The sequence below is a fragment of the Acinonyx jubatus genome, chromosome D1, assembly GCF_027475565.1.
Source record: "Acinonyx jubatus isolate Ajub_Pintada_27869175 chromosome D1, VMU_Ajub_asm_v1.0, whole genome shotgun sequence".
In the NCBI taxonomy this organism is placed as follows: Eukaryota; Metazoa; Chordata; class Mammalia; order Carnivora; family Felidae; genus Acinonyx; species Acinonyx jubatus.
Window position 1 is genome coordinate 95,932,451 of NC_069390.1, and position 6,717 is coordinate 95,939,167.

Sequence of the window (6,717 nt, forward strand, 5' to 3'; positions counted from 1 at the left end):
GTATGGTTTTGAGGCAGAATTTCCTGTTTCTCCAGGAAACTTCAGTTTTTACTCTTCAGGGCTTTCAACCGATTCAGTGAGGCCCAACCACATTATAGAGGATAATCTTCACTTAAAGTCAACTGGCTGTCGATATTAACCACATCTACAAAATCCCTTCACAGCAGCCCCTGGATTAGTGTTTGATTAAATAACTGGGTATTATAGCTTTGCCAAGTTGACACATGAAACTAATCATCACCCCCTCCTTTATGGGTGTTTATGGGGAGCCACAGGGAGAAGCCAGCCTGATCCAAAGGGCCTTTTCCACAGAGTCCCAGGCAAGTGCCAAGCGAGGGGACTTGGGGATGGAGGTCCCTCTGTGAACCTCTTCATTTTGAAGGTGTCCTAGGTCAGGGTTATGCCGCCAGATCCAGACCTCACCGCTTGCCCCTGGGGAGGCCCCTCCTTGCTTCTGCTTACTTGAGAGCTAGAGTTAAGGCCCAGTGTCTGTTCAGGGAGGCAGAAGGCCCTGGAAGGAGGAAAGAGGATGTTCTGGAGTAGGAGGAAGGGTAAGAACACTATTGCTTGAGCCCTGAGGACCCAGTCGGCCAAGGGCCCTTGAAGGAGGGGACAGTGTCGTATTTTCTCTGCATCCAGGCTGAGACCATGGCTCACTGAGGGTGTGCTACGAGTGTCTGCTCCTTCCCCTTCCATTTCCCTCCCAGGTGGAGGCCTGAAACAGCCTAGGCAGGTAGAAATCAGTCCTGGTTTTAAAGTTGTTGTTATCGTTGCTGTCTATCTTGTTTTCCTCTTCCTTCTCCTCTTTTTTTTTTTTTTTCAATTTGAGAGAGAGAGCGTGAGAGAGAGGGAGAGAGAGAGAATCCCAGTGCAGACCCTTCCTCAGGGCTCAGTGCCACGACCCTGGGATCACGACCTCAGCTGAAATCAAGAGTCAGACGCTCAATTGACTGAGCCACCCAGGCACTCCTAGAGAGTTCTTCTTTTAAAAAAAAATTTTTTTTAACATTTATTTTTGAGACAGAGAGAGACAAAGCATGAGTGGGGAGGGGCAGAGAGAGAAGGAGACACAGAATCTGAAACAGGCTCCAGGCTCCGAGCTGTCAGCACAGAGCCTGATACGGGGCTTGAACTCACAAACTGTGAGATCATAACCTGAGCCGAAGTTGGACACCCAACTGACTGAGCCACCCAGGCGCCCCTAGAAAGTTCTTCTTAATATACAATCTAAACCCCTCCAACTTCAGGATAAAACCCCTACTATTAGGCTAGCAGACACGAGAAAATGAGACTTGAGGAGTTTTCTATAAAGTTTTGAACCACCACTTCCCGCTGTTATCTACAGCTAGAGGTGCTCCCAAAGGACACAGATGCCGAGCGGCCAAAAGAACCACAGGACCACTGGGGCTGGACCAGAGCTGCCCCCTCACGGATGCCATGGTCCCTCATCTCGGCCTTTGCTGAGCTGGAGGCTCAGTTCCTCATCTGCGGCTGAAACATATAGACTAAGTTAGACTCAGAGGGAAAAACAGAGAGTAAGTTAGACTGCGGTGAGCCTCCCCGGAGCTTGTCGCGGATGGCCAAAGGAGGTGGAGGCAGCTTTTCGCTCGCCAGTCTTTTGGAGGACGTTTCGAGACAGAGTCTCGCTCAGAGGCAGCGGCTCCCTCCCAACCCTGGGGTTTCAAGGAAGCCGGAGGAGTTTTAACTCCTCGTAAGGGGTTTCCTCTTTCATCTGAAGGTGACTGGTGATGGAGTCAGGTGTTACCAGGCCCCAGCTGTGGGTGGCGGAGGCTGCTCCACCCGTTGAACCCAGGGAGGCTTCTTAGGAGGGGAACGGCTTTGAGATGCCTCATGAAAGAAGGCCAGGAGGAAGCTTGGGGTTGGCTAGCAGGTGGGCGTGGGAGAAAGGGACTCGGTGGGGGCTGGCTGGGCCTGCCTCATCTGAAGAGACGGACTTCACCCCAGCTCCATAAGGATGCTTCTCTGGAGGCCACACCTGCCAGCTTTTCTTCCTCCCAAACCTGCAAAGGCTAGAGGAGGGGCTGCAGCTGAATTCCACCCTCACCTGGTGTAGGGAGAGATGTTGCAGGAGGAGGGCTTTAAGCTAGGCTGGGGGGTGAACAGGATAAGACGGGAGATGACTGACTGAGGGGGCTCCCGGGATCCCTTTCTTCCCAGGCCTTTAAAAATGAAGAGCTCCCTTTGTAGCCAGCCCCCACTCCCAAGCTGCAGGGGTGGATGCATCGGCCTTTGGGGGCATTTTGCCAGTTTGCACGTGACACATAGGCCCTGCAGGTTATCAGGAAATGTGTTTTCTTGGGACTTGGGCAACTGGGTTCGGAGTTGCAGAGGGGTGGGACCTCGGGCAGGTGGGGTCGGGTGTGTTTAGGCCCTTTGGTGGGCACAGACGGCAGAGCTGGAGCGAGGGGTCGGGGGGGGGGGGTTCTGGGGGCGATCACTCCCCATGGAGGGTCCTCAGTGTCCATCCCAGACCTCAGCACTCGAGTGGGTAGAAATCCTTGCCTCTCTGGTTCAGCCCCACCGGCCAATGGGCTTGGGGAAGTGTGTGAAGGCTGCAACCAGTCCGGGAAGGACAACTCCTTCTTTGACTTCTTTCCCTAGAATGTCTTTTCAGCCCCTGGATTCTGGGGACCCCCAGGAGACTCTACTGTCCACCCGGCATTTGCAGGGAACGGTCCCCCAAGGAAGGGAGGGGTCTGGGACCCCTGCTCAGGGGGACCAAAAAGCCAGTCCCCCAGCATCGACTGAGAATTGAACCAAATAAATCTCCTTGGAGCCACGTCAAACGCTGCCTCTGGCTGGCTGGGGGAGGGTGCCCCTGTGCATAGGGAGTGGGGAAGTGAGCCACACTCAGCCTGCTGGGAGGCACAGGCCTCTCTCAGCGTGTCCTGGGCTTTCCTCCTCCGGGAAGCCCAAGCCACTCACACAGATGTCTCTCATTCGCCGTTCACACCGGATTCCAACAATTGACTCACTGGTCTGTTTTCTTAACAGACTGGCTGTAAGCTTCCCAACAGCGAGGTTTGGGACTCTCATTCATGTCTGTGTGATCAGTCCCTGTTCAGAGCCTGGCACATGGAAGGATTTTCGAGAAATCTGTGTGAATGAGTGAATAATTGGCGACATTGGGTGGTCCGAGCTAAATGCCTCTAGCAGGAGACACAGGGATGTTCCAGGAGCTCAGGGGAGGGAGCCATCCCTGAGGACCAGCAGTAGAGGGAAAGGCTCGCGGAAGAGATAAATTAGCCTTGTCTTCCATTGCCTTGAAATCCCTTGAACCTGTCTTCCTCCCCCAGGACAATTGAGAGCGGCATTCTCCAGCATCCGTCTTTCTATCTTCCCTCCTGCAGTCAATTTATCTACTTCAATCACCCACCAATCCTCTGTGATGCTGGAACCGGCTCATACTGGCTTGGGAGCCAATAGCGTGCCTCTGTTCCCAGAACACCTTGTGTTCGTAGTTTGGAATCGGCCAGGGTGGGAGAAACCGGCAAATGCCACAAATCAGTGCTTTGTCACCCTGGAGGAGCCAGGGCTAAAGTTTGTCAGTCCACTTACCTACCCACTACCTACCCTCCTCCTTCCTTCCTTCCTTCCTTCCTCTTACCTCTCTGCTTCCCACCTATCTTCCTTCTTCCCCTTTCTTTTCAATTATTGTATCCAATGTGCCAACTATCTACTCATCCCTCCCACCTACCCATCCATCCACTATCCGCCCATCCATCCATCCATCCACCCACCCACCCACAAGCATCTACTCTGTGTTGACCTGTTCCCAAGGCTCAAAATCTTTGCCTAGACTCCTAGAAGACAGGTGCATGAGTTCTAAGGAATAGCAGACACCCACTAGCATGGCACCTCCAGTTCAGCCAACACTGATGTTGGATCCATAACTGGAACGCTTGGGTGCTCCTCTTCTCCTCCTTGCCCTCCCTGCTTGTTCTTCTCCATAGGCCGTTCTCACAGGGTGGGGGAGTCACTATCAGGGGAAGAGGGACGGACATGTCCCCACCCAACAGTCCTGTACTGCTCTTTCTCTACCTCTCCCTCCAAGCCTCAAGCAAAAGCCCAGGGGAATTGGGCCCGACTTTTTGAGAAATGGTTCTCCACCCCAGAAGGCCCAATGAGCTAGCTAACTTACCAGTGAGTAAAAACAAGAGGGGGTTTTACTAAGAGGGGCTTGGGAACAGAGACATCAGGTAAGAAGAAAGCCCCTCATGAAGCCAGCTCTCTCCATCTCCAACACTACCCCCCACCTCTTCTTTTTAAAAACCAATTTTTTTAAACATTTATTTATTATTGAGAGACAGAGACAGAGCATGAGCAGGGGAGGGGCCGAGAGACGGGGAGACACAGAATCCAAAGCAGGCTCCGGGCTCTGAGCTGTCAGCACAGAGCCCGACGCGGGGCTCGAACTCACAGACTGTGAGATCACCACCTGAGCCAAAGTCGGATGCCCAACCAATTGAGCCACCCAAGCGCCCCAACATTAAAAACATTTTTTTTTTTAAAAAAAGGATGAGTACATGTCAATAAATCTGCACCCTATTGGCTCCCAAGCCAGTATGATCTCGCACAAACCGCGAGATCATGACCTGAGCCGAGGTCAGACGCTCAACCGACGGAACCACCCAGGCACCCCTACCCCCCACCTCTTCTTAGAACCCTGGCTGCTTTGTGAAAAGCTTGTCTCTGCTCTTGCTCCCAGGGGCTGTTATTGCAAAGGATTAGCTGTTCAGCCTAGTGAGCCAAAGGGGCAGGGTCCCCAGAACTTGACCTGGATTGTAGGGAAAGGAAGGGGAACCCACTCCCCTCCACACAGCCCAGACCCTGCCACCCCCACCACACTCACCTGCCGCTATGCCCCGTCCCGTCCAGCCTGGGCGAAGTACAGCCCTTTCCTCGATGGGGGTGTTGGCTTCCCAGGACCGTGGCAATGGGTTGCAGCCAGAGGTGACCCAAGAGCATGTCTTGGCAGGAGCTGAGGGTCCCCAGCGTTCCTGCAGGTGGCCAGAGAGAGAAGGCGGTGGCAGTCATCTTTCTCAGTTTGCTCCCTGAGGTCTGTATTTATATGACGGTCATACTCAAACAGCTCCCTTCTGAGACTGAGTTTCACCCCTCACTGGCCTCTCTTTTCGGAGGGTATTTTCTGTGGCCTGGCCCAGAAGGGGCAGGCAGATTTTTTTTTTTTTTTTTTTTTCTGAGCCATACAGCAAAACTGCTGTGGAGACAGAGGAGGATGAAGGGTTTGGGGCCTAGGGCCTCAGCTACTCGGCCTGCCGCTGCTTGCACCCCCCTCATTACTGTTACTCTGTCTTTTAGTCCAAACAGGTTCTGACCTGCTCTGGTAGCAATAACATAAGGGCCAACAAATACCATATGATTTCGCTCCTGTGTGGAGTTTAAGAAACAAAACAAACGAGCAAAGGAGGAAAAAAAAAAAAAAAAAGAAGACAGAGACCAAGAAACAGACTCTTTTTTTTTTTTTCAACGTTTATTTATTTTTGGGACAGAGAGAGACAGAGCATGAAAGGGGGAGGGGCAGAGAGAGAGGGAGACACAGAATCGGAAACAGGCTCCAGGCTCTGAGCCGTCAGCCCAGAGCCCGACGCGGGGCTCGAACTCACAGACCGCGAGATCGTGACCTGGCTGAAGTCGGACGCTTAACCGACTGTGCCACCCAGGCGCCCCAAGAAGCAGACTCTTAAGGAAAGAACAAGCTACTGGTTAGCAGAGGGGAGGTGGGGGTGGGGATGGAAATAGGTGACGGGGACTAAGGAGTGCACTTGGTTTGATGGGCACTGGGTGATGTATGGAATTGTCAGATCACTCTGTTGTACACCTGCAGCTAATATTGCACTACATGTTAACTATGCTGGAATTAAAATACAAAACTCCATAAAAAATAACTATTAAAAAACATGAAAAAAAGAATACCAGTGTGGGGGGGGGGGGTAGAAATAATGTAAGGGCCGCGTGCATCTTGTTCGGGCTGCTAGGATAGGCACGGCTTCTAGAGGTCATCTTCCATTGAGACGTTCAGGCGGCTCCGTGACACCCCGGCTGAAGAAGGAACATCGGCAGCTCAGAGGCCTAGGGTTCGAATCTCGACTCTGCCGCTTGACGTAGGCCAGCGAATCATCTTCTTAGAACTTCCGTTTTCTCACCTATTAAATAGGGTCATTGGGGTGCTCCGGGTGGCTCAGTTGGTTAAGTGTCCAATTTTGGCTCCGGACATGATTTTACGGTTCGTGAGTTCGAGCCCCGCGTCAGGATCCTCTGTCTCCCTCTCTCTCTGCTCCTCCCCCCCCCCACTCTCTCTCTCTCAAAAATAAATGAACAAGGATAAATAAATGAAAAAAGAATCATCGAACAGGTCATGGTGGGGTTGAAATGAGCTCATGTAGGCAATGTACCTGGGTCAATGCCTGGAAGTTGGCAAGTGGGGTTCAATAATCAGTAGCTGCTTCGCTGCCCATCCTACAGTCCCTATCGAACTGCACCCACCTTTCCCCTTAAGGTGAGAAGCAAGTTCACCGTCCCAGGGTGGGGAATCTCTCCTCTGAAATCCGGAAAATTACAAGGCTATTTGGTTTGTGTGACCCAATTAATAGCCCTCTGTCTCGCGGGCCTCTGCAGACACCTCACCTTTCGCCCCAGGCGCCCCTTTGGCTCAGCAAAGCCTGCCCACCTGCG